This window comes from Macrobrachium nipponense, chromosome 6, assembly GCF_015104395.2.
Source record: "Macrobrachium nipponense isolate FS-2020 chromosome 6, ASM1510439v2, whole genome shotgun sequence".
Taxonomy (NCBI): domain Eukaryota; kingdom Metazoa; phylum Arthropoda; class Malacostraca; order Decapoda; family Palaemonidae; genus Macrobrachium; species Macrobrachium nipponense.
In genome coordinates, this window is record NC_061108.1 from 89,738,045 (window position 1) to 89,750,408 (window position 12,364).

General features: G+C 39.8%; 1 long non-coding RNA gene across 1 annotated transcript; it reads right to left on the reverse strand.

Annotated features, from left to right (window-relative positions):
• Positions 1–1,431: 1,431 nt before the first annotated feature.
• On the reverse strand, positions 1,432–6,834 carry LOC135216405 (uncharacterized). The gene is made up of 3 exons (XR_010314876.1): positions 6,734–6,834; positions 1,664–1,738; positions 1,432–1,491 (listed from the first exon to the last, which is right to left on the reverse strand). It is a non-coding gene; the product is annotated as an uncharacterized LOC135216405 (long non-coding RNA).
• Between the last annotated feature and the right edge of the window lie 5,530 nt (positions 6,835–12,364).

Below are 12,364 nucleotides of genomic sequence, written 5' to 3' on the forward strand. Positions count from 1 at the left end.
ATGTTCTGGATTGTCCATACGCAACGATTTATAAGGTGTCACATAATATCTCTTGTCCTCTAAAGGACTGCTCGCTTCAAACTTACGGGCGGATTCAGGACTCATATGTAAAGGATACGCACGCATTTGTTCACGCAATAACGCCCAGTCCCCGGTTCATGTTCTGCAAACAATCATCAACGCATTTCTCTCCGTGACTTAGTCTATGGGTACAATATTCCCCCGTTCTACCGTCAACGATCACGTAGCAGTAAGCGAAAGCTTTCTGTCGAGATACTATTCTCGGATCGTCTTCTCCGGTCTTCGGTTGAATATTATACGCCTCAAATCCAGGAAAGCCATGTGCGAGATTGGCAGCAGAGCTTTAACTTTAGTAAACTGTTTAAATTGGCCGGGTCTGGGTATTCGACAGTGGTTCGAGCAGTACAGGCCTGTGTGTGCGCCTCACGGATGGTGGAACTATTAAACAAAGTCAAACAATTGTAACACATACCACCCGCGTGCTCAATCCCCCCGCCCCTGCTTGAATCCGTGTCGGAACTTCTTCACGAATGCCAACATATCCTTAATCAATGCGACGTGGTCGTCAGTGATTAATAACAACGTGACCAAATGAGGGCTTTGGGGGTTACCACCTTTCCTCGCTAGATGTACCGTCCAATGTTTTTTCCGCTGTTTCCCCGTGAATAATTCACATAATTTATACAGATATATGTTGAGGTTATTCCCCTTTTCTAATGTTTTGAAAGAGTCATGGGTCAACGGCATATCTGGCGAGTGTTTGATATTAAAATTGTCCCCATCCCCATCCTCCTCATTAAGACACGAGGGAGGTTGTTAATACGTGTGGGAGGGTTATCTCGCAGTACAACGTACGCTTCTAACGCTGTAACGACACAGTTGTACCCGGACTGAATATTGATAAACCTGATCACTACCCGCGGACTCCCTTGGGATACACCTGGAAGTTATTAATATTCACTAACTCACGCCGCGTGATATGAAGTTCAACCCTATCTAGCGAGGTCATACACCAACCCGAACCCTCAGTACGGTTGAGTCTTTCTTCCAAGTTATAGCTAATAAACTCAATAGCCTCCTCCAGGGAGTCATAGATCGAGTCAATCGTAGTGAGGGTGGGTGGAGTACATACATAGAAAGCACTTTTTTCATTCATGTCGCCTAGCATCCTCACGCTGGTGATAATAACGCACAAGTAGCATAGCCGATCGAATACCTCTTCGAGGAAGTTACTGTGACCACATCTTCGCGTAATCGGGTTATGCTACTACTTAACTTCATTGCCACGTCAATGTGTGACCCTACTGCAGCCGCATAATGAATGGTACTCACTACCTTATTACCCTCCGTTCTTTCCCTCGTGAGTGAAGATCCCCTTCTGGTTCTACACCTCCACCACGCGCGATGCTTCATTATTATTATTACTCCCCATCAAATCTTCATCTAATGGGAAGTCTTCAGCGAAGGGATCTGTAAAGATAATTTTAAATAAGCACCGGAGTGAACGTGTATTATAATAATAATAATAATAATAACTGCAAAAACTGCAATAATAGTAATAATAATAATAATAATAATAATAATAATAATAATAATAATAATAATAATAATAATAATAATAATAATAATAATAATATTTTACCTGGATCGGAGGGTGGTGAGGATGATTCATCATGGCGGTTAGAGGCTTGGACATTTTCTTGAATGACGTGACAATCTGTGTGATAACAAATTCATGAATAAGGTGTGACATAACATGAACGTGGAGGTTTTTATGTACATATATTATAAACCCGATGCCCATTGTTAGTCATACAGTCTACATTCAACATGTGTAGCGATCACATCATATACGTGAATAGCAATGCATGTATAGGTACATTTCCAGAAAATCGGGCGTGTAAATTTACCAATAGGTTAGCCGTCCCTATATCATTACCGAAAGGAGTGGAATATGAAGTGGGGCTAGTGGGAGTCATTCTCCCGAAATTATATTACGCTATTAAACCAGGAGACGTTGATTTTACTATTCAATTTAACGCGGATCTATAATGAGTCAGATGGGAAACGCATTTACACGTATATTTATAAGTCCATTTCGGGTTTGTTGGGTGGTGATATGAATGTCATGACTAGAGCGTTTAATACGGAAATTATTGAACAATTATCTGAATTTTACGGAGAACATATTCGCGGAGCTATCCGCAGGGATGGTTTATTCTCATGGAATGATGACACGAAGAGAATGAGCATTCCACATATCGATGCAGGAGCAGCCAAAGTTGATATGATTGATTCAATTACGATTAAACTCAGTGCTAAAGCAGCTAATATGTTTTGGTTTCAATGAAAAAGTCAGGTATTTAATATACAGTTCGGGTGCGCTGAGACCTCATCACAGTAGAAATATATTCCATCAAGGCGTTGAATACGTTTACCTGTATTCGGGTATCGTTCAACCTACCATCTTGGGTGATAAAATGGTTAATCTCTTAGACTGCTTCACGTTAGGATGTGCATGTGGTAAAGGTCCGCATAATGCCATTTATAAACCTTTAAATACCATTGACGTATTGGATTACATTACTATCAATGTCTCGGATCAGAACGGTGAAGAAATAATGTTTACTGAAAATGGGGTTCTATCATGCAGTCTGCATATAAGACCTAGATAAAACGCTATCGAACTTTTCTTATAAATACCATATGTGACATATACCCGTCGTAGTATTTAACCGACATGGCTGGTGAACACACCATATATTTGAGCAGCCTCGGCTGTTTAGACACGTATATCAAAATACACCTTCGAAATTTGCCAAATAGATTACCTACACCTAATTATTATTACCTAATGGGGTTGAATATGAAGTAGGTTTAGCTTCGATCATGTTCCCGGGGAGTTATTACGCTATATTATCCAAAGATGATTTTTTTATTATTCACTCTCGAATTTATTACAGAGCGTCATAAACGTGATAGGCATACATATTTGTATAGACCGAGAATAGCAATGTTAGCGGGGGATATGAAGAGACTCGTGAGAGCTCTTAATAAGGACGTGTATGATTACTTAAAAGTTTATTACGGTGATAATTTCATAAATTATTTTAATAGTAACGGTATATTTCATTGGGATGAAGATTTAAGAAGAATTACTATACCACGTATCAAGAGAGAAATTGAGAACGGGGGACGTTAAAAGTATTATTACGTCCAAATTTTAGCGGAAAAGCCGCGAAATTATTAGGTTTTTCATATTAATACCGTTATGAAATATATGGCGGGCGTGAACTGAATGAACACGTTTCCCTTGATTCTCTACCTGATAATTGTGGGGTAGATTATATATATGTGTATACGGATATAGTTCAACCGACGATTTTTGGCGGGAGACTAGTAAATATATTGGACTGTTTTACTTTAGCAAGTGGTAGAGGAAAAGGAATACATAATACAGTCTACAAATTGTTGAACACGAACATCTGGATCAGATTTCTATTCTTATCACGGATCAAAATGGTCACCTTTTACATTTCACTAAAGACTCGAGTGTTACTTGCCTGCTCCGTATAAAACCTAGAGGAAAATTAGATGAATAGGTGAGTATATTAATTCGATGTTCACCCTTTGGCCATTCCTATTCGTGATCGTAACACCCTCGAGTCAACTAGAACTTGCGAATCAAGCTCAACTTAAATTGTTTGGGAATAGTATAAACAGTAAAATGAGAGTGTTATTCGCGCCTCCTTCAGAGGCGGAATTTAAAAAACTATTTTTATCAGACCCTTTATTAAGGAGAGGAGCGGGATTTGAGGATATTTCCGTTTTCTATCCCGGCCGCAGAAGGGGAAGCGGTTTTTTGTTTTTTTTCGGCCATAAGTGGTATTGCACGGAAAGTGCTTCTTTTCTATTTAACGCCGCGAAACCTTCAGTTAATGAACTTCGGTAGATCTGTGTTTATCTGATATGTAAACAGCGGTTTACCTTTAAAAGAATCCATAAACGAAATGGTATAAGGGCCCTCAAAACTACCGGACAACGAATTTTAAGCGGTACTGGAAGGAGAAGGAGAACGAGACGGAAGAAAACAGTGAAACGTTTAGTTAGACGGTCGAGTGTGGGAGGAAAGAAAAAACGGATGAAGAGGAAGGGCACACGAGTTAAATCTAGGAGTAAATATAATAATGGACGTGTACGATCTTTGTAACTCATTCATCAATTGAACATTCGGCGGGTACGCACTCGTTTCACCCTTCATCTAAAATTATATAAACACAAAATATGGCTAGCGTAGTTTTCCTAACATACCCGGAACTGGTAATCAAGTTCCTGTTTCATCGTATATTGCGGGTATATCAGAATTGTTCCCGAATGTTAATAGACGGAGAATTATTGAAACTTCAATTAATTCAAAGGAAAGACTGGATTTTACACCTTGTAATATTTCCATAAATCAAGTTCTATCTGATAAAATATATGAATTTCGTATTAATGGGGTGGCAGGTTCTTTCTTAGATTTGTCAAGTATAGCTTTAGAATTATATATCTCAATTGATAGGGACGGTGCGCAATTAGCGGATGATGTTCACGTGCCGTCGTTAATGGTATTAGTAATAACATTATTTAAATCCGCTTCCGTTTTCTTGAATGAAAAGTTTGGTGGATCCTGTCCTGTATTTCAACTATCAAATCATATATAAAAATGTTGAAAATGATAAAACCCTCGACATACCTACCACCGGTCGGGCGGGATTTTTATACGATGACTATCTGTAACACACGGGGTAACTCGGCAATTTACAGCCGGTACCTTCGGTCAAACCGGCAGGTGGGAGACGAAAGTTATGGGTGACATTAAAACGAGGGGCGTGCATACATATTTTCCACTTCTTTTGGATATAGCGACTATAGACATGTATTTACTGGATTCAGTTGATTTGAGACTTAGGCTCGAATTAGCGAATAATAGCTGGTTTATGGGCGCCCACACAGACGGACCATTTAAATGTGTTCAATGTAGGAAAAGGCTAAATTATGGATCGATAGAGTTACCCCACATTATAACGCAATGTCGGCTTTAAATGAGGCGATAGCAGTTAATCCTATACAATATATATTTGATAAGACTTTATACAAAGACATACGTTATTGGGCAAAATGAAAAATTCGATTTTAATTGATCAGCCTTTTGTTAACAGTTGTATACCTGAAAAAAAAAAAAATCACATTGGCCATGATTGATATGGAAAAAACATTTTCAGGTAATTACGCGACCAATAGTCTATATTTTCATCTTTCGATTTCTAAATAATATACATATTACCGTTAATGGGAATACGGTATATATATTCAATGTAGTTTCCCTAATACCATCATGCAATTATATCACGAGACGCAGAAAAGTATAGGGGTGGCGGTGATAATCTGATCACTTATGATAGTTTTAAAAAAAAAAAATGGTAGAGCTATTTACTGCTTTAATTTTGTGGTGGAAGATGTTGAAGATTCCATGCCAGTGGAAATTTCGGCAAACCTGCGAATATCGATCAGGCTGGGTACGGCTACGCCTAGCCCTTGCATTATTTTACTTTTTTGGGATACCAATGGTATTTTAACGGTGGATGCGGATAGGGTTATTCAGTGTGATGTTAGGGGTTAAATGGAATGGATACAAAAAGAAATTGAAATAAGTTTAAAAGGTTCACTCGGTGACCGGGTTAAATATTTAGGTGTGTTCGCTTTCGGATGAAGTAGATTTTATTGACATTGCCAGAAAGTAGAATTAAACCTTAGTTTTTATATCTAATACATTATCTTCGTCTACTGATATTAATATTGTTGGTCATTGGGTATGTTTTTACGTGGAAAAATCACCTAGAAATATAATCTTCTTTTTTGATAGTTACGGTATAAATCCAAAAGTTTATTCGAATGACTTCTCTAAATTTATATATGCGCATCCCGAAATATAACCTCTATCGCCTAATAAAACAAATACAACCTGATAAATCGTACAAGTGCGGTCTTTACGTTAGTTTTTTTGTTCATTGCGTGAGTCACCGTGGTGTGAAAGCAGTATTATCCTTAATACAAAATGTATTCTCATTCACTCGTTTGGGAGGTAATGATAAATGGATACGGGATATTATTTTAAATATTTGAAAAGTTTAAATGTTCACATTGGAGGTCGGGGGTCAAACGTGCTATTACGTACAAGGAATGTCTCCGCATCTTGAACAACTAAGGTAAATGCATATTTTTCTTTGATTTTTATATTACTCCATTACATTCTATTAAGGATATATTCTATATATGTATCATACACCTTCAATCACATAACTTTTTTACTTATTTCAGGATGAGCTGTGAGGATCATTCGCCCATGAACGTCGTGTTAATCTGCTAAGACGTCTTAGTCGTTTCCTCTTAAACGTTTTTCGGCATATTCAGTTAAAATAAGGATACACGTGGAAGTTATATTGGGATGCGTGCTGAGACGGTCTGACAGCGATTAGTGTATTGAATTTGTAAACTCTTTATGTGGTCAATAAAATCCTTATGAATAATTATATAGGTTTTTTTTTGTTTTTTTACTATGCCCATAATGCATTTGAACGGAAAAACAGGGAAACGGAGAAAAGAGTGCGTGTTTCTATGGAATCAGGAAAAACTATTATTAAATATATATAACACATCGGTTTTTACATACCTTCACCGGGTTGCTCGTTTCCTTCAGTAGTGGGTGGTGGCGAAGTTGATCGGGGGTTGCACTGTTGTGGGCTGCCAGTGGTAGTTGTTGCATCTCCTGCTATTCTTCTTCTTCTTCTCCTGCTTCATGGTCATGACCCGTTTTCACCTTCCTAATAAATGAGTTTGGGCTCCAACACCATAATAGTAATGGTGTCTGACTTGAGTGGCTACTTCGTCGGCTGACAGTTCACTACTAGAGTTATTTCCCATATCGAAAGGGAGGAATAATGACTGTTTTATATATTCCGCTTCTTTCAACGGGTACATTATTTTTATAAGAATATCTATTCCATATACAGATGAATCTTATTGCTGTTTTTAATATTTACTATACTCTATGTTCAAGTAAATGGAAAGTGTTTTATATGCTACTTACTGAATAGTGACGGAGGGAAATGACGTTTCGGTCAAGAGAAATACTTGTAGGGACGGAGGGTTGGTGTGTTTGCACTTACTCTATACACTTTGGGTAAGGAATAACATCAATTTTCCCTTGTCGGTTGTATTTATGGTGTACAGTTGGGAAGTAATAATCAGGTGTGACATATGATGTTTTCGATGAAGTATTGTATTCCAAAGATGAAGTTCACGCCTTGTAGCGATAGAATTTATCCCCATTGGAGGAAAGATGTGTGGAAGTTTTATATATGAGTCATATGTGTGTGTGTGTGTGTGTGTGTGTGTGTGTGTGTGTGTGTATGTGTGGACGGCCTTTGTTGTGGAAGGAAATGATAAGGCTTGTTTATTCGTGTCCTGCGAGAAAACATGCCTGGAGTGATACTGATTTTGATAAAATGAGTCATGTGTGGATGACCTTTGGGGTGAGGGAATGATTAGGACTTGTTTACTTTATTCATGTTAGTCTGAATCATTGCTGGGAGAGGCTTGATGCTTCGTCACAACAGGTTTGTAATCAGTGATTGTGATAAAGGGGTCTTGGGTAGCGGGGCTTTCGTAGTTCATTATCTCTTGAAAGGATTGTCACATCAAGACGTGAACTCTCGCCATGGCTTCATCAGCCTCTCTTGTAAGTTAGTTTTCGGGAACTTGTCCGAAAATAAGTTCAGGAAGAGGAATATGTGTCTAGTAGTGGCCACTAACTGTGTGACATGCAGGAATTACGGTGTTGTGGCGGACGTCATTCGAGCTTATCCATATGCCGAATTGGCAGGTTTTCGATATTCTCGCACTGGTGCATCATATGCCTGTCTTCGTGATAGGGGGTATGAAGTCCGCCATTGTGAAAAGACCTGAAAATATCACATCTTGGGAATGCGACGAAGAGTTGATCTACCCACCATAGCTACCTTATTAACACAATACGGTATTGGTGCCCCCATTGAAGATAATGAATACGCGCAAAAGAGCGTGGCTTATTCCAAAGATGAAGATCACGCCGATCGTTTGGGCAGAGATACCAAACAGATGAGGTTCAATCACTTTTTTTCTTCGGTCAAGAAATTGAAGGAAGAATTATTTAAATCATCGTATGACTATGCCAAATATGTTATCTTTCCCGCTGGCATCGGTCAGAGCGGACTGGTTAATATACGACTTGGTTGAATCAATATTTACCTGTGTTAGCTACATTCAGTGATGAAATGAGCAAAATTGGTAAAATATGCTGCGTGGCTATAATGAAAAAGAATTTATCCCTGTTGGAGGAGAGGTGTGTGGAAGATTTATATATGAAAAACTTGTTAGCTAAAATTTAAAAGCTTTGAGGTGTTAGATGAAACGTCGTCGTCTTCGATACACGGTCGGGAAAGTGCTGGAGAAGATGTTTGTGGTATATACTAAAAGGGGTGTGATGTCAAGGAACAGGTTAGAAAATATATAGTAGCCGTAGTATGTTTCGTTGAAGTATTGTTTTTGAAAAGCGAATGCGCATATTATCGCGTTCGTGTTTGTACAGTTTTTTTTCTAATGTATGTATTGTATGGAATATTAATTCATTCCCCTGTATTTAGGATTTGTTATAAATATAAAATAACAATTCCGTCTGTAATTTGATTTTTCAACCTCTTTCAAACTCTGTATAATAAATAAACAAAATTGAAATGTGTACCTTTGTCCTTGTGTTCGCCACCTAGATTATGACTCAAATTCTCTGAAAAATAAAATTTCACGTTGGCGTGAAGTTCAGCTGGGCAAATATGGCGATAAGGTCTCGTTTCTTCATATGTGTGTGTGTGTGCGTGATTCATCATCAGATAACATTGACTCTGATATGGTTATTGGGGAGATATCACATGTGGATGAAGTCAGTCGCCAAATATCCTTTTATCATGATACTCTGAATATCTAAGCAGCTGTGTGTATATATATAAAACAAAATGTAACGGCTGAGAGAGAGAGAGAGACGGGAGGGAGGTAGGGAGGGAGGGAGGCAGAGGGAGGGAGGGAGAGGAGAGAGAGAATATATTCGCAATATGCATATATAAACTTTAGAGATTTTATAGGAGGAGGATGAAGGTAAACGTCCCGGTTACTTTGAAAACAATTAAAGGGGACATGAGTCGCAAAAAACAGTGAACTGAGTCTATTTGGGGTCAGGGTGGGGTCAAGTTTTATTCCCGTAGAGTTACGTGACATCACAGGGGGTAGAAAAGTGAGCAATTTGGGTGGGGGTTGAAATGTTGGTTTTTTATTCCCTGAGAGTTTGTGACGTCACAGGGGGCGGGGTAGGAAAGGTGGAGTCAATTTGGGGTCAGGGGTTGAAAGAATGGTTTTATTCCCAGAGAGTTATGTGACGTCACAGGGGTAGAATAGTGGAGGGTCAATTTGGGGTGAGGGGTGGAAATGTTGGTTTTATTACCGGAGAGTTACGTGACGTCACAGGGGGTAGGAAAGGTGGAGTCAATTTGGGGTCGGGGGGGTTGAAAGAATGGTTTTATTCCCAGAGAGTTACGTGACGTCACAGTGGTAGAATAGTGGAGTCAATTTGGGGTGAGGGGTTGAAATGTTGGTTTTTATTACCGGAGAGTTACGTGACGTCACAGGGGGTAGGAAAGGTGGAGTCAATTTGGGGTCAGGGGTTGAAAGAATGGTTTTATTCCCAGAGAGTTACGTGACGTCACAGGGGGTAGGAAAGGTGGAGTCAATTTGGGGTCAGGGGTTGAAAGAATGGTTTTATTCCCAGAGAGTTACGTGACGTCACAGGGTAGAATAGTGGAGTCAATTGGGGTGAGGGTTGAAATGTTGGTTTTTATTACCGGAGAGTTACGTGACGTCACAGGGGGTAGGAAAGGTGGAGTCAATTTGGGGTCAGGGGTTGAAAGAATGGTTTTATTCCCAGAGAGTTACGTGACGTCACAGGGGGTAGGAAAGGTGGAGTCAATTTGGGGTCAGGGGTTGAAAGAATGGTTTTATTCCCAGAGAGTTACGTGACGTCACAGGGTAGAATAGTGGAGTCAATTTGGGGTGAGGGCTTGAAATGTTGGTTTTTATTCCCTTATAGTTATGTGACGTCACAGGGGTAGAAAAGTGGAGTCGATTTGGGGTTAGGGGAGGCCACGCCCCCCTAATATGAGCTCATGTACGTAACATGAGCTTGTAAGACAAATGGAGGGACAATTTGGGGTCAGGGGTGGCCACGCCCCCCAGAATAGTGGAGGGTTGAAAGGATGGTTTTATTCCCTTATAGTTATGTGACGTCACAGGGGTAGAAAAGTGGAGTCAATTTGGGGTTAGGGGAGGCCACGCCCCCCTAATATGAGCTCATGTACGTACATGAGCTTGTAAGACAAATGGAGTCAATTATGAGCTCATGTACGTACATGAACTTATCATACATATGGAGTCAATTATGAGCTCATGTACGTACATGAGCTTATACAAATGGAGTCAATTTGGGGTCAGGGGTGGCCACGCCCACCCAGAATAGTGGAGGGTTGAAAAGATGGTTTTATTCCCTTATAGTTTTGTGAGTCACAGGAGTAGAAAAAAGTGGAGTCGATTTGGGGTTAGGGGAGGCCACGCCCCCCTAATATGAGCTCATGTACGTACATGAGCTTGTAAGACAAAATGGAGTCAATTATGAGCTCATGTACGTACATGAAACTTATCATACATATGGAGTCAATTATGAGCTCATGTACGTACATGAGCTTATAATACAAATGGAGTCAATTTGGGGTTCAGGGGTGGCCACGCCCCCCAGAATAGTGGAGTCTATATGGGGTCAGGGTTGGCCAACACCCCCCCCCCATCAAGTGGAGTCTATATGGGGTCAGGTGGCCACACCCCTTTTGGGGGTTTTGGGGGTTTGTCCCGCCCCTTTTTAGGCCTCACGTACGTACATGAGCCAATCAGGAGGGGGGAGGGGGTAGCCACGCCCCTTGGGGGGGGGTGGGGGGGGGGGGGGCGGGGGGCGGGGCTAGAAAAGTGGAGTCTATATGGGGTCTTTTCCTCTACTCTTTTCTAAGACGAAACATTTCGTCTAGGAGTTATCGTCATTTGCGAAATATCTACATTCTACGCCATTTTTCAAAGTCTAAACTTTCTTGGCCTTGATATTAATAAAAGTAATTCTAAAATCCTCCTTAAAGATGCTTATCTTGTCATCTATTTCTAAATAGTTGGCAGGCTTACGGTGTATTAATAACGACAAAACCTTCAATACACTTGATTTCCCACTGAGAAAGTTATTGTTATATGTTACTTTTTAGATAAATGGTTAGGACTGTTGTTTAAAAGTAAAAATGTGTTTTTCTTTTTCTTTTTTTCAAAAACGAATGTTTTTGACAACGGATGTTTAAAACACCCGAAAAGGCCAGTTGGGTACTCCAAGCCACCCACCCTCCACCCTCAGCTTATCTTAAGAAGACTTGGTGAGTAAGTGGTCTTCTCTAGGAGGCACACATTACCTGCCCTTCCCTAGCTTAGCTAACCTATACTCTGTTTTTTTTTTTCATCTGTCCATCCACCTGTGGTGTTTTTGTATGGTAACACTGCGTCCCGGGCTTTAAATATTACGCTACGTTTAAGTTTTAAGTAAATAAAAGGATATCTGGGTGTACATTTGCAACTGAAAAGTGTTTTTAAAATTTACTGTATGCGAATTACACCATTAATATTCGAAATAGGTTATTGTTATTATTGTTGAATGTAAGCTCCCTTTTCGGGGTGGCGAATGGAACAGCCAGACGCAGCGGCGGGAAAATTGCTTCTCTTGCTGTTCACTACGGCAAGATGTCAACGTATTACTTCATTATACGTAAGTATATCAGTATGTACTGTTAATTTTTATAAAGTGCGTTTCAGCCAGATACGATATGACGTAACTTGGTTTAGCATCTGTTTGATGGAATTTGCGTCTGGCTGTTCCATTCGCCACCCCGAAAAGGCAGCTTACATTCAACAATAAGAACAATGTCCTATTTCGAATATTAACGGTGTAATTCGCATACAGTAAATTATTAAAACACTTTTCAGTTGCAAATGTACAACCAGATATTCTTTATTTATCTAAAACTTACACAGCGTAACTATTTCAAGCCCGGGACGCAGTGTTACCATACAAAAACACCACCGGCGGATGGACAGATGAAAAAAAAACAGTATAGTGAGCAATGTACCAGACCTGACT